This window comes from Bubalus bubalis, chromosome 8 (genome assembly GCF_019923935.1).
Source record: "Bubalus bubalis isolate 160015118507 breed Murrah chromosome 8, NDDB_SH_1, whole genome shotgun sequence".
NCBI classification, from domain to species: domain Eukaryota; kingdom Metazoa; phylum Chordata; class Mammalia; order Artiodactyla; family Bovidae; genus Bubalus; species Bubalus bubalis.
Genome location: NC_059164.1, coordinates 52,659,502 through 52,683,807, shown reverse-complemented (window position 1 = coordinate 52,683,807; position 24,306 = coordinate 52,659,502). Strand labels below are relative to the sequence as shown.

The 24,306-nt window shown below is 38.1% G+C and overlaps 1 long non-coding RNA gene across 1 annotated transcript in view; it reads right to left on the bottom strand.

The window, feature by feature from the left end:
* Nucleotides 1-3,638: 3,638 nt before the first annotated feature.
* The window catches only part of LOC123334711, a 228,860-nt gene continuing 208,192 nt past the window's right edge, over nucleotides 3,639-24,306 (bottom strand). The window contains exons 4-5 of the long non-coding RNA XR_006552766.2: nucleotides 4,783-4,869; nucleotides 3,639-4,116 (exon numbers count right to left, since the gene is read on the bottom strand). This is a non-coding gene — a long non-coding RNA (uncharacterized LOC123334711). The remainder of the gene's footprint in view (nucleotides 4,117-4,782; nucleotides 4,870-24,306) is intronic.

The following is a 24,306-nucleotide window of genomic DNA, read 5'->3' as shown; positions in this document are numbered from 1 at the left end:
TTATAAACTAGCATTTACACAAGTATGCACACATATATTCACACATACCTTTCAATCTGAAACTTTCTACTCTGCCGGCAATTATCAGTGAAAGATGATTCTGGTAAGGAGAACAGTAAGCAAAACTAAGCATTTAAGGATGCACATAATGTGAGAGTTGTGAAGGGTGTGTGTGTGTGTGTGTGTGTGTGTGTCTGTTGTAAGAAAATTGGAAAACTCAAATTAACAAGCATAAATATGCCAAAGAGCAATAACAAAGTATTCTACATTACTGAGCAGGAAAAAATAAGATAAACATATCAATTTTCTCAAAATGAATTCATAGGTTTAATTCACTCCAAATTTTTACTGTAGAATTATTCAGAAATGCATGACAATAAAATAGAGTATTAAGAAAAAGAAGAGCTCTTTAAAATGGTAAAGTCTGTTATAATTTAATAACAGTTAAAAGTGATGATGGCATTAAAAACACAGTAAGAAAGTAAAGAAAGTTCACTGTTTGCTTGAATTCTAAATAAGAAAAAACAAAGAGACAAAAATAACAGTAGGATAATATGACAGAGCCAAATGCCACGTTATTTAAGACACTATTAGAACCTCAAGTAAAGTTTAGGATAATATAAAATTATAAAATAATAGGACAGGGATAATTTTAAAAACAAAAATTAATCCAACATTTTCAACGGTGGTAACTTTCCATAGCATATACATTCTTCCCTGTCATTAGGAAGATTTGGGACTCTCAGTGATATTTTACAGAAGATAAAATTGAAGTTCAGATATACTGATATGCTACTATTCCTTCTATAATGCCACACTATCCATCAATATAAATTCATTATATCTTAATCAGTCCTAGTCCATAAACTAAAACACATTTCAGTCTTGGACTACTTTTTTTTTTCCTCAAAAATGTTATTGGGTTCAGGAGGATTTTTTAAAGTTGATATACCATTGGAAGAACATTAAAGATTTTATATAAAGATAAACAATTAGAGCACTTTACAATATACAATTTTAAGTTTTATTTGTCAATTAAAATTAAAATTGGTACAAACAGTGACACAAAAATTTAGTATCATTTTAAAGGTATATAAAGCTAAGGACATCTCCCAGTTCAATTTGAGATCTTCAACTAGAGGCTAGGTAGAATTAATACTAGACCACTACTCCTCTACATTCAAAACCTGTGCTCTTTCCAGAACTCCATATATCCCACCTCCCTAATATTAACTAAAGATGAGGATGCAAAGAATGTTAAGAGACTCAAAGCAGGCTTTATTGGAACCTGGTTGGGGTGTCCAGTTGGTCATTAAAATCTAAATATAGGTTAAGATTTAGTTGATCCAGGATAATGGCAAAAAATGAAAAATGATTCTGTTATCACAATTTTTTCTCATATTTTCCTTTTAGCTCCATTTCTTCACACACATGTGTAAAATAAATAAACAAACATCAGCCATTTAAAAAATATCAAAAACATGATGTTTTCAGAGATGAATTCATAGGAATTGGAATTTAATAGTGAGATATTCATTTATTCACCCCTAAGGGTGCCTCCCTTCAGTTTGACTGAGGAAAATAGGTTCAGTTTTCCTTACATAATATAAATAACACTGGAGTAAGATTGCATCTGTCATAGATGAAAATACCATATTTATGTCTTCTTATAATCCATTCATTGCTTTATGGACCCAAAGTCCTCCAGGGAGTGTCACAAATCCACATAATGTTCCTGAGTGTTACGTTTTGCATTTGGCTCTATGATTTAGCTGACAGATGTGAATAAACACTTAGAGTCCAGGAACTCTCTGATAAGTGCACATGTGGAGACCAAAGAGTACAAATTCCTTTAAGGTCACATTAGCTCTTCCTTGAAATCCCCTTCTATGATTACTTCTTTGCTGATGATAAAATAATTTTCCACCAATGAATCAACATATATTTTGAAAATTTGCTATGCTGTGTTTTATTATTTTTCCATCAAAATTTTAATAAATCAATTAAAATGAGAATGTTTCAAATTTTATAAAGAAACAGAACCCTTGAATCCTACAATTTTGATACATATTCTCTAAGAACAATGAAAATCCCACTATTTTTCTAATTGTTTTGGAAAACAACTTTAGACATTGTACACCAACATTGTTTCAAATTTTAAGTGATTAAGCACTGATGCTGAAGCTGGAACTCCAATACTTTGGCCACTTGATGCGAAGAACTGACTCATTGGAAAAGATTTGATGCTGGAAAAGATTGAAGGCAGGAGGAGAAGGGGACAGCAGAGGATGAGATGGTTGGATGGCATCACTGACATGATGGACATGAGTGTGAGTAGACTCCAGGAGTTGGTGATTGACAGGGAAGCCTGGCATGCTGCAGTTCATGGGGTCACAAAGAGTCAGACAAGACTGACCAACTGAACTGACTGAAACAAAGTTGAAATACCTCACTGGATAACTAAACAAACAATTTAGTGATAAAAAGATACTCTGCATATATATTTCTATTTAATATTATTCAATGCTTTTTACAATCTCTGATCCATCAACAGCAAACTCTCTCACAGCCCACAGATTCTTTAGGAACTTGACTACTCCCTTTTTTTGGCTTTAATTGAAACCTCATCTTTCCTCAAGGCTAATGCCTATTTGCAGAGTTCTGGAAACTGTGACTCCTCTTTCTCTCATGCCCAGCATGTTACAAAGACAGGATGTTGTTGGCATTTCCCCATTTTCACACCTTTCCTTTGAAGTAAATGACATAATTCGTACACCATCCTATATATGTATTTTCTACCACTCAATTCTACTAAATTTCTAGTCACTTTTTCACATTCATCCAGTATTCTGAAGTCCATCTTACTATTTGTAGCCAACAAGATCCATTCTATTACACTATGGAGGACATCTCAGTTCAGTTCAATTCAGTTGCTCAGTTGTGTCCAACTCCTTGCGACCCCATAGACCGAAGCATGCCAGGCCTCCCTGTCCATCACCAACTCCTGGAGTTTACTCAAACTCATGTCCATTGAGTTGGTGATGCCATCCAACCATGTTATCCTCTGTTGTCCCCTTCTCCTCCTGCCCTCAATCTTTCCTGGCATCAAGGTCTTCTCAAATGAGTCAGCTCTTCACATCAGGTGGCCAAAGTATTGGAGCTTCAGGTTCAACATCAGTCCTTCCAATGAACACTCAGGACTGATCTCCCTTAGGATGGACTGGTTGGATCTCCTTGCAGTCCAAGGGACTCTCAAGAGTCTTCTCCAACACCAAAGTTCAAAAGCATCAATTCTTCAGTGGATAACATCTCATATCCATGTAAAAAATATTTTTAATACTCTGGCCTTATACTTTCCTGACTTTTCTTCACTCAAACTCTCTCATCTGTCTCCAAGGATCTTGTCATCACCTGGAATTTCTCTCTCATTGAGTAAACCAGTATTTATTCAGAAGTATGATAGCTGTATTGTATTTAGCAAGTTATTTATTTCAGAATTTTTGAGAACAGTATATATCAACGAGGGGCTTCCCAGGTGGTACTAGTGGCAAAGAATCCACCTGCCAGTACAAGAGATGCAGCTTCAATCCCTGGGTCAGGAAGATCCCCTGGAGTAGGAAACGGCAACCCACTCCAGTATTCTTGCCTGGAGAATCCTTTGAACAGAGAAGCCTGGCAGGCTATAGCCCATGGGGTCGCAAAGAGTCAGATACCACTGAGCGACTGAACACACACAGACACATGTATTGATGAGAGGCAGTCAAGGGTACATTAGCATATTATCCTATTTTCTGAAATTTCCCAGCAGCTTAAAAAAATTTAAAAAAAAAAAAAAACCTTTCTGTTTTGAAAAAAAAATTAAGCCTTCCATTAAGTTACAAGAATAGCACAGCATTTCACTTCATATCTTTCCTGCAGTTTGGAGTATATTCTTGGAAGCTTAGTGTTGAGCTTTGTTCTTTTCCCAGTGAATCTGTGAGCTCCTAATGTCTACATTAAAAAACGCTTCTGGTGAATCAGCCAGAATCTGCTTCCTTCATTTGAAATGAAGAATTCTGACTTAAATCAAGTCAACTTGTTTCTAAAACTTTCTCTCTGTGGAGAATTCTCTGTGGCCTAGGAGCAGAAAAAGAGAAAGCAGATGATTAGGGTGATTTACATAAATTCAGTATGTTAATGATGCATTCTTATCTAAGTAGTAAGGCAAAGCTAAGAAAATCCACCTGACAAAATATCCTAGCAACAATTTTATTTTTTTAACTAATAAAATAATGCTAACCTAACAATAAATGCAATTAAGGAAGAAAATATGCTCACCTTTAATCTTATCACCATAACAGAGTATTTCATTGGTTATTGCAACCTTATATACATTTTGTATTAAAATGATCATAGCACATAGAGTTTTATTTTACATACCAGCGAGGGACCAAGGAAAAAAATAGATGAGAAATTTAGGGATGACAACTGAGAAATTTAGAGACAGCTCAACAAAGGGACAATTTATAAAGATATAGGCTGGGTGTAGTGGAACCAAAGAGGTGAATACAGTACCCATGAGGTAGTAAACAGGGTGCTGTTCCCAACCCAAGGACTGAAGAGATAAGAATTGATAATGGTTACTCAACCCAGAGACAGAAAGTGCTCTGTGTAGAGAGGTCTGGGTGATTGGAGTCCTTACTTTGGGCTCAGTGACCCATACAGCCTGCAATGATCCTGCAAAGAGGGAATTTGTAGAACATATATCAATGCCTTGCTCTCCTCCTGCCTCTGATCTCCTACCTGTGTTTCTCATGACTGTGACCAGATGAAAAGGAAACCTGCTGATAAAGTCCAAGCAGGTCAGCCTCCTGTGGCACAGAGCAGAATCTGAAAGGTAAAAGCAATATATCCAGCACCACATGATGGTACAATATTTTATAAGGATAACATATCATTTCTTGCTTAATTACTCTTCTATTACAGTCTTTATACTTTTCCTGTTAAAAAGAAATGAGCAATATTTTTATAAATATCTTAATACATATTACATTTTTTCTTTTGAATAATTCATAAGAAATGACACCAAAAATTGTATGACTAGTTCTCAAGAAAAGAACAGTTTAAAATGAGGAATATCTGTTTTGTCCTCATTTGTCTTTATCATTTTTAAAGTAGTTAAGCTGTTCAGTTCAGTTCAGTTCAGTCGCTCAATCATGTACAACTCTTTGCAAACCCATGAACCGCAGCACACCAGGCCTCCCTGCCCATCACCAACTCCCGGAGTCCACCCAAACCCATGTCCATTGAGTCTGTGATGCCATCTAGCCATCTCATCCTCTGTCATCCCCTTCTCCTCATGCCCTCAACCTTTCCCAGTATCAGGGTCTTTTCCAATGAGTCAGCTCTTCACATCAGGTGGCCAAAGTATTGGAGTTTCAGCTTCAACATCAGTTCTTCCAATGAACACCCAGGACTGATCTCCTTTAGGATGGACTGGTTGGATCTCCTTGCAGTCCAAGGGACTCTCAAGAGTCTTCTCCAACACCACAGTTCAAAAGCATCAATTCTTCGGTGCTCAGCTTTCTTCACAGTCCAATTTTCACATTCATACATGACCAATGGAAAAACCACAGCCTTGACTAGACTGACCTTTGTTGGCAAAGTAATGTCTCTGCTTTTGAATATGCTGTCTAGGTTGGTCATACCTTTCCTTCCAAGGAGTAAGCGTCTTTTAATTTCATGGCTGCAGTCACCATCTGCAGTGATTTTGGAGCCCCCCAAAATAAATTCTGTTGCTGCTTCCATTGTTTCCCCATCTGTTTGCCATGAAGTGATGGGACCAGATGCCATGATCTTAGTTTTCTGAATGTTGAGCTTTAAGCCAACTTTTTCACTCTCCTCTTTCACTTTAATCAAGAGGCTCTTTAGTTCTTCACTTTTTGCCATAAGGGTGGTGTCACCCCGCGTATCTGAGGTTATTGATATTTCTCCTAGCAATCTTGATTCCAGCTTGTGCTTCATCCAGCCCAGAATTTCTCATGATGTACACTGCATGTAAGTTACATAAGCAGCATGACAATATACAGCCCTGACATACTCCTTTTTCTATTTGGAACAAGTCTGTTGTTCCATGTCCAGTTCCAACTGTTGCTTCCTGACCTGCATACAGGTTTCTCAAGAGGCAGTTCAGGTGGTCTGGTATTCCCATCTCTTTCAGAATTTTTCACAGTTTATTGTGAGCCACACAGTCAAAGGCTTTGGCATAGTCAATAAAGCAGAAATGGATGGTTTTCTGGAACTGCCTTGCTTTTTCAATGATCCAGCAAATGTTGGCAATTTGATCTCTGGTTCCTCTGCCTTTTCTAAAACCAGCTTGAAGATCTGGAAATGTTATATTTGTATATGGGAAAATGTTTTCAGTGTTCTTAGAATATATTTATCACATAGGAATCACACATAATCAGGATAGTAGAAAGAGAAGGTCATTTTCTTTTGGAGATAAAGAAGTTAAGTCTCAGGAAGGTTTGTTCACAAGTCACATGGCCAGTTCTAATAGATTAAACTGTGGGCAGAAGCTACTCAAGTCTCATATACAGGCTAAGCTGCTTCCCTTGTGACAAAGCTTTACCTGTTTAAATTCCACTCAACTTCATCACCTCCAGAGCATACAAAGCAGGAAAAGAGAACAGCAGCAACTTTCTACCTAACAGCCATGACCAGAAGTTACATACATCACATCTATTAATACTCACAGTCCATTGGCCAGATCTTAAACACAAGCTTTTACCTATTTTCTAGGATGGCTGGTAAATGTAGTCTCTACCTGACCACTCATATTCTATCAGTAATGGTTCTATACATAAAGCAGAAAGAATATTGAGGGCACGGATAGCTACATCCATAGTGACGCCCTCTGGTCATCCATATATCCATTACTGTTGTTTAGTTGCATCCGACTCTTGGCAACCCCATGGACTGTAGCCCACCAGGCTCTTCTGTCCATGGAATTCTCCAGTCAAGAATACTGGGAGAGGGGTGCCATTTCCTTCTCCAGGGGATCTTCCCAACCCAGGGATTGAAACCACATCCCCTGCATCTCCTTGCATTGGCAGGTGGATTCTTTACCAGTGAGTCACCAGGGATATCAAGGACACTAGCAGTCACGTCTACGGTGACACCCTCTGGCCATCCATACAGCCATACACATTTTTATTGCTTACATAAAACACATTTTCACGCTTCCCTGAGGGAAAGAGTGCAGAGACACAGCCAACAAAAACGTCACACATCTGGGTGAAGTACAGTACTTTTCAGCACAGAATGTGGTCCTGTGACTTATAAACTAAAAGACATATACCTTCCACATACTCCCTCAATATACAATGCTCGGATTGGAACAGTAAACTGCAATAAAAACCCAAATTCAAAAGAAAGAAGAAGGGCAACCAATCATCAAATCCTGCCGATTGTGAATTTTGAAGACCTCATGCTGTGTAATTCCCTGATTAGCCCTACTCTTTGCCATGGTTTCTGGAAATAACTCCTTTGTCCAGTGTTCTCTGTAGTCCTTCCTTTACCTTTTTGTAATTGTTTCTCTGTGACCGCAAATGGAACTGGGACTGAAGAGTATCTCCTTGCAGCCTTACGCTGCTGGTGTAGACCTTAGGAAACGGATTGTTTGAGAGGTTCGGTAACCACAGGCTCTTGAAGTGCAGCCTTGTGGTTACCCAGCAATTCCTTCCATCACTTTGATTCCAGCCAGCTCCATTTGAAGTAACCCAAGTGAAAGAATCTTCACTGGGTATAGCTTTTTATGACTTCAGATTTTCATTTATATAGTAGTTCCTGGGCTCAGGCTGCTGCCCCTCCCCACCTCAATTTAATGGCAGTTACCTTAGCAGCATGGATAGGAGATAATATTATTAAACTGACCTTGGAAGCTGGTTGCTCCAATTTTCTGAGAACATTTAATATGGCATCTTCTAGAAAGGCTCTCAGCAGCCACCCTCTTTTCTGCTGTTTGTGGTTCACATATATTTGGTTTTACTAATCTTGTAAGGTCCCAATTACTGAACTCATAATCAATATAGATTGACTTTTTTGGGGGGTAATGTAAGGCATTTGTCTCACTTATAATCTGAGTGTTTTAACACTGATTTGTCATACAATACACATTAATACTTCTTTTTAACCAATTTGATATACCCCCCTTTTCAACAAATTCACTCTTTGACAATCAAATTACCCCAAAAGCTAGCAGGTGAAAAGATTGAACAAAAATTACGTTTCCAATCAGTCTGTTCTCTCGACGTGAGATGGCCTTTCTATTTCTAAGCCCGATAAAATCTTGACTTTGAAAGATCATTATTGATAACTCTTCAGTGACTACTGACACTGGTTTTATGACCAAAAAAAACACCTTCCTCTGAAAAAATATATCTTGATATTTTAGGATCTGTGCTTATTTTGATTAATAGAACAGAGTACTCCATTAGACGGGTTTTGTTTCTTTCAGTTTTTTGCTTGCAAACTGGCTCATAATTGGCTAAATCTATCTCTCCCCTAGTTACTAGAAGTAGAAAGAATCTGCTACAGTACACCAACATTTTTATTTTTTCTCACCACTTACCGTAGAGTTGAAGTTCCAGGAAAGATGTGCATATCTCTAAAATTATCACAGGTAACATTTTTATACTAAATGCTTTTTCCCTAGTATAGCAAGAGTCACTAGCTTGCCAGACTACAATATAGGACCCCTGGCCTTCCACTGCCTGACTGCAAAGCCTATACCACATATATTGGGTTTTATAATGACAATATCCCACGATCAGATACCAGCATTTACATTTACATTTTGATTCTGACTACATTACTATAACAAAGAGACAACAAGATACAAGATTTAAATGACACAGATTTAAAACTTATGATTTAAATCATATAGATTTTAAAACATATCATTTAAATAACACAGGAAGAACAAATTTTCTTTATTTCACTGTACAGAAGAAAATGATCCAGGCCCCTTGTAGCTGGTAAAGGATAGAGAATCTGCCTGCAGTGCAGGAGACCCGAGTTTGATCCCTGGGTTGGGAAGATCCCCTGGAGATGGAAATGGCAACCCACTCCAGTATCCTTGCCTGGAAAATCTCATGGACAGAGGAGCCTGGTGGGTGGGCTGCAGTCCATGGGGTCACAAAGACTTGGGCACGACTGAACGACTAACACTTACTTACTTACTTAGATAGGTGGATCCTGCCATTCTTAATGCATAGTTTTAATCTCTAGATCCAAGGTAGTTTGCCTGCTTATACCCATTTTCCCAGCTAGCAGAAAAGGGAGAGAAAAGGAAGTGGGAAATAAACACTTTCCCTTTGCAAGATGTGATTTCAGTTGGATATTTCACTTTGGTTTACATGATTTTGATCAGAAGTAGTTAGACTATCATATTTAACTAAAAGGAAAGCAGCAGAATGTACAGTTGAACACTGAACGATGCAGGGGTTAGAGACGCTGACCCTCTGAGTAGTTGAAACTTATCTTCTAGTCAGTCCTTCATATCCACAGTTCTGTGCCCATGGATCACAGTGGATCATGTAGTACTGTATGTAGTACTTACCAGCAAAAAAATCTATTTGTAAGTCGACCTGTGCAGTTCAAATTCATGTTGTTCAAGGGTCAACTGTAGTTTGGCCAAGCAGCCATTTATTCTACTAAACTCAAGTATTTTTTTAGTAAGAAAAAGAGAATGAGAAAAATGAGAAGCTTCTGTACACTAGAGTCATCCCTCAGTGTCCATGGGAGACTGGTTCCAGGATCCCCAGGAATACCAAAATCCTTGGTTGCTCAAGTCCCTTATATAAAATGATGGAGTATTTGCATATAACCTACACAATTTTCCCATATACTATAAATCATTCTCTGTATTACTTAAAATATCCAATATAATGTAAATACCATGTAAATCATTGTAAATACAATGTAAATGTAAGATAAGTCATTGCCAGCAAGCAGCAAATTTGTTTTACTTTTTGGAACTTTCTGGAATTTTTAAAAATATTTTTGGTCTGTGGTTGGTTGAATTGTTGATGTGGAACTAAGGATACAGAAAGTCAACGGTCCTGTACTGTGGGGCTTTTCCCACTAAACTGACATTAAGAAATAACAATCCGACTTTTTAGAAATTTAAACTAAGAGAGAATTTAAATAAGATTCATTTCTGGGATACAGGGTATGAAAAGATATATTTTTTGTAAATTCTTCATTAAGTCAAAACAGCTGAGAACCAAAATACTAAATTACAGACCTAGAAGACGTCATCTTGCCTTAAACTTGTACCAAGGCTAAATGACCATGGCAAAATGTTAACCTGATTTAGGCTTCTGAAATCATTGAAGAAGATCTTTAGTTTTTTGGCAATATTTTCTACCCTTTAATTTTGAGAAAGGATGGCCATGAAATCCCATCCCCTATTCTCAAACTCCCATTTCTGCATAATATGGTATCATGTGGTGGTAGAGACGGTGGGCATACAGTCTGGACTCAAAGCTAAGGATTGCAAGCCCTTCTGTTTACCAACTTAGAAATCCAAGAAAAACACTCAATCTTTCTAAACCTCAGGTTCCTAATCTATAAAAGAAAAATCATATTAAGTGTATAGTTAAGTGTATGTATGCTCAGTCATGTCAGACTCTTTGCAACCCCATGGACTGAACCCCGTCAGGCTCCTCTATCCATGGAGTCCTCCAGGCAACAATACTGGAGTAGGGTGCCATTTCCTACTCCAAGGGATCTTCTCAAACAAGGGATTGAACTCTTATCTCTTGCATCTCCTGCATTGGCAGGTGGATTCTTTACCACTAGCACCAACTGGGAAGCCATCAGTTTTGAACCTATTTATTATGGGTATCCAGAGAAGGCAATGGCATCCCACTCCAGTACTCTTGCCTGGAAAATCCCATGGAAGGAAGAGCCTGGTGGGCTACAGTCCATGGGGTCGCTAAGAGTCGGACATGACTGAGCAACTTCACTTTGACTTTTCACTTTCATGCATTGGAGAAGGAAATGGCAACCCACTCCAGTATTCGTGCCTGGAGAATCCCAGGGACGGGGGAGCCTGGTGGGCTGCCATCTGTGGGGTCGCACAGAGTCGGACATGACTGAAGCAACTTAGCAGCAACAGCAGCAGCATTAGGAGTATCTGGGGCATCCCAGGTGCACACTGGTAAAGATTCCAATTCCATCTGCAGAGATGCAAGAGACAAGAGTTCAATCCCTGGGTCAGCAAGATACCTATGAGTAGGAAATGTCATCCCACTCCAGTATTCTTGCCTAGAGAATTTCATGGACAGAGGAGCCTGGTGGGCTACAGTCCATGGGGTTGCAAGAATCTGGCATCACTGAGGACAGCACAATAGGAGTATACAGAGGACTGAACAGCTCAAAAATGTGTAAAGCATTAAGAGCAGTAGCTGACATTTGGTCAATTATCAATGAGTAACAGTTACTACTATCTCCTTGTATCATTTTTCAGGTTGGATCAGATCAGATCAGATCAGTCACTCAGTCGTGTCCGACTCTTTGCGACCCCATGAATCGCAGTACACCAGGCCTCCCTGTCCATCACCAACTCCCGGAGTTCACTGAGACTCACGTCCATCGAGTCAGCGAAGCCATCCAGCCATCTCATCCTCTGTCGTCCCCTTCTCCTCCTGCCCCCAATCCCTCCAAGCATCAGAGTCTTTTCCAATGAGTCAACTCTTCGCATGAGGTGGCCAAAGTACTGGAGTTTCAGCTTTAGCATCATTCCTTCCAAAGAAATTCCAGGGCTCATCTTCAGAATGGACTGGTTGGATCTCCTTGCAGTCCAAGGGACTCTCAAGAGTCTTCTCCAACACCACAGTTCAAAAGCATCAATTCTTCAGCCCTCAGCCTTCTTCACAGTCCAACTCTCACATCCATACATGACCACAGGAAAAACCATAGCCTTGACTAGACGAACCTTTGTTGGCAAAGTAATGTCTCTGTTTTTGAATATGCTGTCTAGGTTGGTCATAACTTTCCTTCCAAGGAGTAAGCGTCTTTTAATTTCATGGCTGCAATCACCATCTGCAATGATTTTGGAGCCCAGAAAAATAAAGTCTGACACTGTTTCCACTGTTTCCCCATCTATTTCCCATGAAGTGGTGGGACCAGATGCCATGATCTTCGTTTTCTGAATGTTGAGCTTTAAGCCAACTTTTTCACTCTCCACTTTCACTTTCATCAAGAGGCTTTTGAGTTCCTCTTCACTTTCTGCCATAAGGGTGGTGTCATCTGCATATCAGGTTATTGATATTTCTCCCGGTAATCTTGATTCCAGTTTATGTTTCTTCCAGTCCAGCATTTCTCATGATGTACTCTGCATATAAGTTAAATAAACAGGGTGACAATATACAGCTTTGACGTACTCCTTTTCCTATTTGGAACCAGTCTGTTGTTCCATGTCCAGTTCGAACTGTTGCTTCCTGATCTGCATACAAATTTCTCAAGAGGCAGATCAGGTGGTCTGGCATTCCCATCTCTTTCAGAATTTTCCACAGTTTATTGTGATCCACACAGTCAAAGGCTTTGGCATAGTCAATAAAGCAGAAATAGATGTTTTTCTGGAACTCTCTTCCTTTTTCCATGATCCAGCAGATGTTGGCAATTTGATCTCTGGTTCCTCTGCCTTTTCTAAAACCAGCTTGAACATCAGGAAGTTCACGGTTCACATATTGCTGAAGCCTGGCTTGGAGAATTTTGAGCATTACTTTACTAGCATGTGAGATGAGTGCAATTGTGTGGTAGTTTGAGCATTCTTTGGCATTGCCTTTCTTTGGGATTGGAATGAAAACTGACCTTTTCCAGTCCTGTGGCCACTGCTGAGTTTTCCAAATTTGCATTTTGCATATTGAGTGCAGCACTTTCACAGCATCATCTTTCAGGATTTGGAATAGTTCAACTGGAATTCCATCACCTCCACTAGCTTTGTTCGTAGTGATGCTTTCTAAGGCCCACTTGACTTCACATTCCAGGATGTCTGGCTCTAGGTCAGTGATCACACCATCGTGATATCTGGGTCATGAAGATCTTTTTTTACAGTTCTTCCGTGTATTCTTGCCATCTCTTCTTAATATATTCTGCTTCTGTTAGGTCCATACCATTTCTGTCCTTTATTGAGCCCATCTTTGCATGAAATGTTCCTTTGGTATCTCTGATTTTCTTGAAGAGATCCCTAGTCTTTCCCATTCTGTTTTTTTCTCTATTTCTTTGCATTGATCGCTGAAGAAGGCTTTCTTATCTCTCCTTGCTATTCTTTGGAAGTCTGCATTCAGATGTTTATATCTTTCCTTTTCTCCTTTGCTTTTCGCTTCTCTTCTTTTCACAGCTATTTGTAAGGCCTCCCAGACAGCCATTTTGCTTTTTTGCATTTCTTTTCCATGGGGATGGTCTTGATCCCTGTCTCCTGTACAATGTCACGAACCTCAGTCCATAGTTCATCAGGCACTCTGTCTGTCAGATCTAGGCCCTTAAATCTATTTCTCACTTCCACTGTATAATCATAGGGATTTGATTTAGGTCATACCTGAATGGTCTAGTGGTTTTCCCTACTTTCTTCAATTTCAGTCTGAATTTGGCAATAAGGAGCTCATGGTCTGAGCCACAGTCAGGTTGGAAGATGCCCCTAAAAGAAATAATAGTGTGACTTAAAAAAATCAGCTAACATATTAATTGGAATTGAAAGTATGTTATACTAATACAAATTAATTGTAAAAATAAGACAAAATTTTAAGGTACCTGTGGGTATCAGTTCAGTATTAGTTCAGTCACTCAGTCATGTCCAAATCTTTGAGATCCCATGAACCGCAGCATGCCAGGCCTCCCTGTCCATCACCAACTCCCAGAGTCCACCCAAACCCATGTCCATTGAGTTGGTGATGCTATCTAAACATCTCATCCTCTGTCATCCCCTTCTCCTCCTGCCTTCAATCTTTCCCAACATCAGGGTCTTTTCAAATGAGTCAGCTCTTCTCATCAGGTGGCCAAAATATTAGAATTTCAGCTTCAACATCAGTCCTTCCAGTGAACACCCAGGACGGATTTCCTTTAGGATGGACTGGTTGGATCTCCTTGTAGTCCAAGGGACTCTCAAGAGTCTTCTCCAACACCACAGTTCAAAAGCATCAGTTCTTCAGCACTCAGCTTTCTTTATAGTCCAACTCTCACATCCATACATGACTACTGGAAAAACCATAGCCATGGCTAGATGGACCTTTGTTGGCAAAGTAATGTCTCTGCTTTTTAATATGCTATCTAGGTTGGTCATACCTTTCCTTCCAAGGAGTAAGTGTCTTTTAATTTCATGCCTGCAATCATCATCTGCAGTGATTTTGAAGCCCAAAAAATAAAGTCAGCCACTGTTTCCACTGTTTCCACATCTATTTGCCATGAAGTGATGGGACCAGATGCCATGATCTTCGTTTTCTGAATGTTGAGCTTTAAGCCAACTTTTTCATTCTCCTCTTTCACTTTCATCAAGAGGCTCTTTAGTTCTTCTTCACTTTCTGCAATAAGGGTGGTGTCATCTGCATATCTGAGGTTATTGATATTTCTCCGAGCAATCTTAATTCCAGCTTGTGCTTCATCCAGCCCAGCATTTTTCATGATATACTCTGCATATAAATTAAATAAGCAGGGTGACAATATACAGCCCTGACACACTCCTCTTCCTATTTGGAACTAGTCTGTTGTTCCATGTCCAGTTCTAACTGTTGCTTCCTGACCTGCATACAAATTTCTCAATAGGCAGGTCAGGTGTTCTGGTATTCCCATCTTTTTCAGAATTTTAAAGCCCAACAAATCTTTTAAAGTACCACCTTAATGGGAGGTTTTTACATAAAACATAAAGCTATACTAATTACAAAATAATTTTCTAATTTTTAAAAAAATATTCAAAATAAATTTCTACTGCTACTGCTACTGCTGCTAAGTCACTTCAGTCGTGTCTGACCCTGTGCGACCCCATAAATGGAAGCCCACCAGGCTCCCCCGTCCCTGGGATTCTCCAGGCAAGAACACTGGAGTGGGTTGCCATTTCCTTCTCCAATGTGTGAAAGTGAAAAGTGAAAGGGAAGTCGCTCAGTCGTGTTCGACTCTTAGTGATCCCATGGACTGCAGTCTACCAGGCTCCTCTGTCCATGGGATTTTCCAGGCAAGAGTACTGGAGTGGGGTGCTATTGAATTCAAAATAATTTTCTACTAATTACAAAATAATTTGCTTTAAAATAATTCTTAAAGCACTTTAACAGTCTCTAAAATTACACTCAACTTCAACTTCCAGTGTTCTTGTTCTTGAAAACTATTACAAATGAAAGTAATAACCTAGAATGTTCTTTTTTCCTGATTATAAATATAACGTAATTGAAAAATCAAGAAATATAGAAAAGTATAAAAAAAGAAAAAATATCTGAAATTCCTCCATTGAAAAATAATAACTACTTTAATGAATATCTTTCTAGATATTTAATGAATATCTTTCCAAATATTTCTTTGTTAAATACTATAAATAAAAAACAATAAGACTGCTCTGGTAATGATAGGCAATCCTATCCTAATTATATAACAATTATAAAATCTGGACAAAGTTATTAAGACTAACTATTTGAAGGCACAGGGAATTACAAGTCATGTAGAATCTTGAGACTAGTTTACTTTCAAAGATTGCTACTGTATCAGGTGAGAACTGTGAGTCTGTGGTCTTCTTGCCTTGAGTACCTCACAAGCCGCCCCACATCTAAGTAGGTGAAGAATCATGGTCTTAAGCAGCTCAATGTGGCAAATGATAAAGTACAAGCAGCAGACCAGCTGGGTATTTAAGCAAGAAATCCTGTAAGCAAAATAGCCAATATACAAGGACTAAGATTTTAAAATATAAACACAAATTCTGCTCAGTATCCTGGCTGTCTATAAACTACACATGAGCATGGGAACCTTCAGGGCCAGGGGGTGGGGTCAGGGGGTGGAAAGCAGGTATAAACTACAAGGAGATCTAACCTTTGAAAAAGAAATCAGCTCTTAGTGGGATTTGCAAGTATGCTCCCCTTTTCATTCCCCATAATACTTGCAGCTCCAGAAGGCAAAAAGTGAATGCTTTACTGGCTTGAGCTGTCCAAGGATAAAATTCAGGGATAAGAAAGATACTGGGAAATTTACACCTACCACACAATCCAGCATCTCACTCAAAAGAGACAGAAACGTCCACACAAAGACTGGTAAACATATGTACACTGAAGCTTTCTTCATAAACTGGAATAAACTCAAATGTCTAACAACTGCAAAACAAGTTTTATATATCTTTAAAAATGAAATTCGTTCAGTAACAAAAAACAAAATGTAAATATATAGAACATGGGTAAAATTCTATAATGCTATGCTAAGTGAAAAAGTAACATACACACACACACACAAAGACTCCATATTTACATTTACAAGAAATCCTAGTAAAGACAAAACTTCAGGGACAGAATACAGATCAGTGGGTGCCTGGGATTGGGAGTGGGAGGAGGATATCAGTTTCAAAGTGACAAGAGGGGTTTTTTGGGTGATGGAAATATTTCATATCTTGGTGATTTTACAACCCTATTCAGGTTTCCCAGGTGGCGAAGTGGTAAAGAATCTGCCTGCCAATACAGGAGATGCAGGAGACCCTGGTTCGAACCCCTGGGTCAGGAAGATCCCCCGGAATAGAAAATGGCAACCCATTCCAGTATTCTTGCCTGGAAAATTCCATGAATAGAGGAGACTGGGGGGCTACAGTCCATGGGTCTCAAAGAGTTGGACACAACTGAGCACGTGAGTGTGCGCACATGCATACACACACACACTCACACATTAAACTGTATGTTTAAGATGGATACCTTATTATTGCATGAAAATGATTTCTCAATAAAGCAGTTAAAATAATAACACTTACATCTTATATTTTATCTCCCAATCCCCCCAGATTGCTTCTAATACAATAAACTGATCAAAATGCTTCTGAAAAACAGAATGAGCTCTCAGCTTCTCCCTAGTTGTTGAGCATCCAAGGATTTTAACTCCCTGAAGAAAGAGACTGAAGCTAATCATTGCTTTAGATGCAAGAAACAAATTTTGATATAATTAATTTTTTTTCATCTGGGTCAAAGTATTTTTAATATTCATTATGTTTTTACCTTTGACTCATGAATCAGTTAGAAACGTATAATTTAATTTCCAAATATTTCGAAGTTTTTCAGGTACTTTGTCAGAGACTTCTAATTTACTTCCATTTTGTCACTGAAATACTTTTTTTATGATTTCCAATTCTTTTTTTCTTTCAGATTAGCCTTTAAGTTCAGCATATGATATACTTTATGAATGGTACATATGAGCCTAAAAAGAGTATGTATTCTGCTGTTATTGGTTGGAATGTTCTATAAATCTCAATTATCTCAAGTGAGTTAATAGTGTCATTCAAGTCTTCTAAATCCTAGTGGATTTACTTATTGTTTCCCTTCTTTCATTTGTTCAACTAAATTCTACTGGGCAAGTCTCCTGATTATAGCAATTAACCATACTGTATGTTAATTCTTTGTACCAGACTGATTTCCCCACTATACATGGACTCACAGCAGACAAAAATAATGGCTTTTAATCTTCATAACTAGAGCACTAGTCTACTGCCTGACATATAAGAAGCTGTCTACAAGTGTTTGATGAGTGCATAGGTTACTAAATCAATGAAACAAACAACCTATAATCAAAATCCTTGTCATTAGTAGAGTACAAATTACAAATGTATAGAACTTAGAGTGCTATAGATTGCATTGTATCCCCCACTCCCAATTCATATATTGAAGGCCTAACCTTCAATATAATTGTATTTGGATATAGTGCTTTCAGGAGGTCATTAAAGCTAAATGTCATTGTAAGGGTGGGGTTCTAATTCAATAGGATCAGTGGCCTTATAAGAAGAGGAGGGATGAGAGTTCCCACTCTCTGTCCATGCACTTGAACTGAAGAAAGGCAATGTAAGCACACAGAGCTATGATGGCATATAGAAGTCAAGAAGAAAGGCCTACCAGAACCCTGCAAGGCTGGCCCCCTAGTCTTGAACCTCCAGAACTGTGAGAAATTACTTTTTGTTGTTTAAATCACTCAGCCTATGGTTTTCTATTATGACAGCCTGAGGAGACTAAGGTTACATTAGAGATATCTTGAGTAAATCTTGTTCAGTTAATATACACTAACAAATTTTTTACAGCTTTCTAATATATAGTCTTCAGAAACTGTTTCAAGAATAAAGATTTATAAAGCAAACTTATAAAATCTTTATAAAATAAAATAGTTTATTAAAATGCTTTGTTAAAAATAATAAGCAAATTAAAGGCTAACTGCAAGAAAATTAAATGATATTATAGACAAGAAATGAAACAGTATAGGATAATTAAGACAAGTAATTTCCAAGGAAACTAACAGTTTACCAAATATAACATCAATTTCTCTGCACTACTCTGTCACTAAAAGGCTCCAAACAAGCTCTGAAATAATTCTATTTGTATTTATAGAATATACAAGTGAGAATAACTATTGAGAAATATGATCAAGACTGTCCTAGATAAACACTCTAAACCCAGGTTAAATATACTGTAATCCCCCAGTAATATTTTGTTTGAAGTATGATTGATATCTTCATTATCATTTAATAAGCTAGAGACTGAATACATACCCCAATCCACTCTCTGAACAAGTATGCAATGAAGGCAATATTGTAAATATTATAGTAAATACCTTTACTAAAGTTAGGATTCAGGAGCTGAGTGAGCAGAAACTACCAGTAACCTTGTAATTAAAAGGAGAAAAACATAAATCCTTTCTGTAGACTCATGCAGTTTCCCAGTGCCTCCAAAAAAAAAAAAAAAAAAAAAACCACAAAACTTTAAAACATTGTAGGGAAAAAAAGGATGTCAGAAAGTAAAGACTTGCAGACTTTCCCATTACTTGTCTGTAGTTTGTAGATTTGGTTCCAACTCAACACAGTCAATTCACTGGAGAGGGACAGAGAGAAAGAAAAAGAAGGATCCTAAATGGTCAGTTTCAATGAGCTTGTTTTCATAGAAGGACAGATGAACAGTGTATTGTTATGTCTGGTGTTCATCAAATACCAAAAAAAAATCTCTATTTTGAGAAAAGGAGATTTTATATTAAAATTGTACAGAGCCAAATCATCAGTGGTTTTAACTCCTCAGTTTTTACACAAACATTGTAATATGAATTATAAGACCTTACTCGAACCTCTACATAGGGTTAAATAAAATAATTGAAAACAGGAAAATGCTCAGATACAGTACCTGGCATGGTTAAAAATGTAATTGTTACACTAGATAAGCTGGAGAGGTTGGGGTATGGCCAGCCCCCATCTGCCTTCCATGTAGACACAGACCTGATCAGGAAGTTGCTATATATACCACAGCCTTCATGACTACCTTCCAGTCTGGAGAGAGGTGACCACAACTTTGGAGAGCCATGTGTCATGTGTCATGTTTTGCAGTGATTATTTCTTTGCCAGTGTCAACCTATCTCTGATTTGAGATGAGCAGAAAAGAAAACCAACAAAGTCAGTAAATCAATAGAAAGTACAGTTAGGACATGAGGAGTGAGAGAGGAATCTTGGCAAAAGTTTGAAACAGTCTATCTTGATAAAGTGAGAATTCTTCCCTCCTGTCACTTAACTGATAGCCTAACTTGTCATCTCTTTTATTACAAGCAATTGTGTATTTTTGAGCATATACTATTGCAATGTTCAGTAACTGGTAATACTGTAAATATACCTACAAAGAAGTATAAGTCATGGCTATTGACCTTAATGAACTATAAGTCTTACAAGAAAAGAAAAAATAAGCACACTGATAACTTGATGAAGCAGTAATGTGCTAAATTTCTCAAGAGTGGCACAAGGAAAGTGCTAAAGGGACACTATTCCTCGAGGTCTAAGGCCCCAGGGGTGTAATTCAGCTAATCAGGAGAGCAGAAATTTTAACTTTGTTCCACTCCACATGACAGGGCCAGAAGTCTACTCCCATTAAGATCTATTGCATTTGCTATACGAGCAAAAAAAAAAAAGACATTCTCTGACAACACAGACTCCTATTTGGCTTGGTTAACCTGCTCTCACTTCCCTTAGGAAGGTAATTGAAGTCAAGAAAGTTGCACATAGCGATTTAGAGGTTTGCAACTAGGAAATTCTTAGATTTTGGGGGCATATGTAGCCTTTCATGTACAAAGTTCTCATTTTAACCTACCTCAGGCTAGCCGGCTTTACTGATTTACAGTTAATTAGGATTGAGATTTTCATTGAAAATTCGAATACTTATATGCTTTTTTGTATGCATTTCAGATCCTGTTGGCTGAAGCAAATAATCGTAACAGCACTCAAGAAATGAATGATACCACAGGGAAGAACTTCAACCACCCCTACCCTTGACAACCTGTAAGTAAATCCTGCTGTGTTCCCTGTTCACAGAAATATCTTTCTGACATCACTTGTGATAGCTGAAAGATTTCTTTTCCTATCAGCCAACAAAATCCCAAAACCATTTCCTCACTTTTTAACCATGTCTTGAAATCCCTTAAGAAAGTTCTGCTGTTTGCTGTTGGACTTTTGTACTAGAATTAAATTCTTTGTACCAACCAGAGGCTAAGTTATTATATATGTGTACAAGTTCCACTGTGATAAATAAGCATTATTTGGGCATAAGATTACGAGAGGAAATCTGTATTAACCATGGTAAAGAAGGCAGAATATACTGTTCTCAGAATGATTTAATGAAATTATACCATTGTGCATTCAAAGCATTTGATAAAAACAGAATTCTATTTTTAAAGATTCTTCATTCTTATTTTAAGGAAGGAAGAACCTAAAAGATTCATTTGCATCATTTAAACATGTCAGTGAATAGTTGCCAGTGAGGCAAGACTTTCTTCATTACTAATGGTCAAAAACAACAAAATAAAATCAAGTCTAACCTTCCCACAACTGACAATTTGTCTGTAAACCTTTCCTGGATACAAAACAAGAGACAGCTTTAGAGAAATAGTTAAGTAGCCAGGCCCAGAGATGAGTCTTATAAGCTATCAAATATTTTCTGTCTCTTACTTTGTGATTTGCTGCTACATGCTGTTTATGAAAATACTTCATCTACTAAAATGCCTTCAATGAAAATAATTCTATTTTACTATTAGAAACTACATGAATTCACCTGTTATTTCAATCATCAAATCAGTCAAGAAAATATTTAAGCTAACATCTATAATCAGTGCATTTATTATTTTTAATTTTAATTTTTGATTTCCATATTCTTACTATTAAGATTCATTAGGAAAAGATGCAGCCTGAAAGCTACCTGAAAGGTAAGTTAAACTAGATGTTTTGCCTTTCAAAAGCTGATATCAATAAGGCTTCTTAGAAAGTAATCTTCCTGATTTTCAATACCATCTTTTATCTTCTTTTGGAAATTCATTAATTTGGAAGTTTATTAGCATGCTACCATAAATACTGGGCCAATTAAGAAATCACAATTTAATATGGTTTAACATTACCATATTTCATAGATATCACTAAACCTGTTAACTTTTGTTTCATCTTCTGAAAAAAACCTCAATTGTATTTATACTTTTCTTCTATTCATTTAACTCTTAATTTCTCAGTGAGACATGGCCTCTACAGATGTATCAAAATGGGTACCCAAATATCACTGAACATTAACTTAATATAGAGAATTTTCCACTTGAAAGGTTGCCTTTTCTCACCAACTTGACATTTCACCTCTTAAGATTTATAGTTCTTGACTAAAACTGGAAGTAATTGTTTTGTTAACTCCAAGAGAAAAATCGTGCTCTATGATTATGTGAGAAGTCAAGAATCTCTGTTTTCAGTTTCTGACTTAAAAAGATATTTGAAGACTAAAGATCCATGATTGGTTCAGCTTCTCCTAACTGCTGATACTTTAATTGTATGACTGCCTGTTACCTGTAGACAGTCAAAACACACCTCCCAGCACACACAGTCATGTATATGCAGGTGTGTGCATGCACATGTGCACAAACACACACACACTATTTTAAATAAAAAGCCTGAGTCCTGTGATCAGTCATTTCCAAAGATTAAGTTGTACAACTCTGGGCAGTAGGTTAAAAAAGAAAAGATGGCAAATGAAATCATTGTATTTTTTATGAGTTTTATTTTTAAACCCAGGATTAAGCCAAACACTAAAATAGGCTACACAGGGTGCCTTCTAACCCAGTGGAGTTCCATGAATCACTATGGTATTCTTTCCTCTATACTAGCAAAACAGCAATTAAGTAATTTGGCTTCCTTTTGACAATGATGATGAGAAGTCTATTTGGTTATTATTTCTGAAACATAAGAATCAGATTCCTTCAAAGGTCACCAGGGACCACAAGGTCCTTGGCGTTGTCGGCTCCTAAAACCTGAGTTCTTAATTCATGATTTAGCAACTACCATGATATCTTACAACTATAGGGGACTCTCTCCAACAGTACTGGGAGTGCTCCTGCAGCTTTCCTGGGACTTTCAGGGGCCATGGTGACTCCACTCTAGCTTTGTTTGAAACAATTTCTGCATAACACGTCCAGTGACTTCAAATCCTATCATTATAAACTTTTAAGACAACTGCTTTGCAGAGTGAAGAGATACCTTAAGCAGGTTATATTAGGTCTATTCTTGAGGAGAGAGAGATAATTTATATTGTTTTTTAAAAACTTATCTCTTGTCCATGTGTCTTAGGTTCAATGTCATCACATTCTTTTGGTAAGCGTGATAGTTATGATCACAGGCTTTGGAGTCAGAAAGGTTTGGGCTTGAATTCCGAACCAGGCACTTACTACTTGGAGATTATGCAACTATCTGAGCTTTTTCTGTAAATCAGGAATAATTCCTACTCCTTAGTCATTTTACATATCACAAATACATGCAATGAAGAAGGAAATCGCAACCCACTCCAGTATTCTTGCCTGGAGAGTCCCATGGACAGAGGAGTCTGGCGGACTGCAGTCCATGGGGTCGCAGAGTCAGATACAACTGAGCGACTAACACAGCAATACATGCAAAGTATCTAGGACAGTGCCTGACAGAAAAGGTGTGTTCAAAATGAGAATAATGTTGTTGTTACTGGTATTACTAATGAGTCTTTTATTCCCTCCTGAGAGCAAACTTTGAAAAGAAAATAGGGAGTATGAATACAAGAGTGCTGGGTTAGATAGAGGAAGCTTGCCCTCAAAGGGTAAAACAATTGTAGAATATGGAAATTTTAATCTGCTACAAAATATTCCCGAATTCAGGGGTGAGAAATGCCATGTTAATACTTCCACCCAGCCTCCAAGGCAGACAGAACTAATCATTGTAGCCCTAATGAGCTTGGGCATGACCTCAGATTCCTTCTAATCTTCAGGCTTCAGGTGGGCACCACACAATGATTAACATTGTCCTCAATACAAAATCTTGCCGGGAGCCGGCATATTGCATATTGAGTGCATATTGCATATTGAGTGCAGCACTTTCCACAGCATTATCTTTCAGGATCTGGAATAGCTCAACAGGAATTCTGTCACTGCCGGGAGCCAGCGTGAGGAACTCCGCCCATGACAAAGGTCATGAGGAAGGAGGCTCGGCATACGCAAAGGCGGGATCGAGCCTCAGGAGTCCCCCTGGAAATTCTCGAGCATCTACCCCCAAAACCAGAGTCTGCCTACTTTCTGCTTTGTGCTTTCACCTATACCTCTGACTTTACCGGGGGGCTGTCCCCCACTACCTCTCTCTGAAAAAAGAGTTAGCTTACAGCTCCAGTTAATAATTCCTGGGTGTGACAGTGTTTAACCTACAAACTCCTTTGGAAATCCTCTAGCCTGCCTGAATAGGTTTTTCCGGCCACATGTGATTGTTCAGAGCCTCCCAACTGTGAGAGGCAGGAGATGTTCTAAACTGTCTAAACACAGATTCCTTTGATTAGTTAAAAGATTGATTAGAAATTGTATTGGTGAAGGGTTTTTCACTTATTGAGCCAATGTTTGCTGCTAAGTCTCCATACTCCGTACCTACTGTGGCCTTGACAGCGTATTGATTGATATAATGGGTGTATAGAAATGTAAGTAGTAGCCTCAATGTTTGTAACGTTGGACCCTTGAGTTAATTCTTTTCTTGATTGAGCCCACCTCACCTTTGCCCTATAGGAATGCAGCTTTGTCCAATGCTTTTTTGGAGGCTGG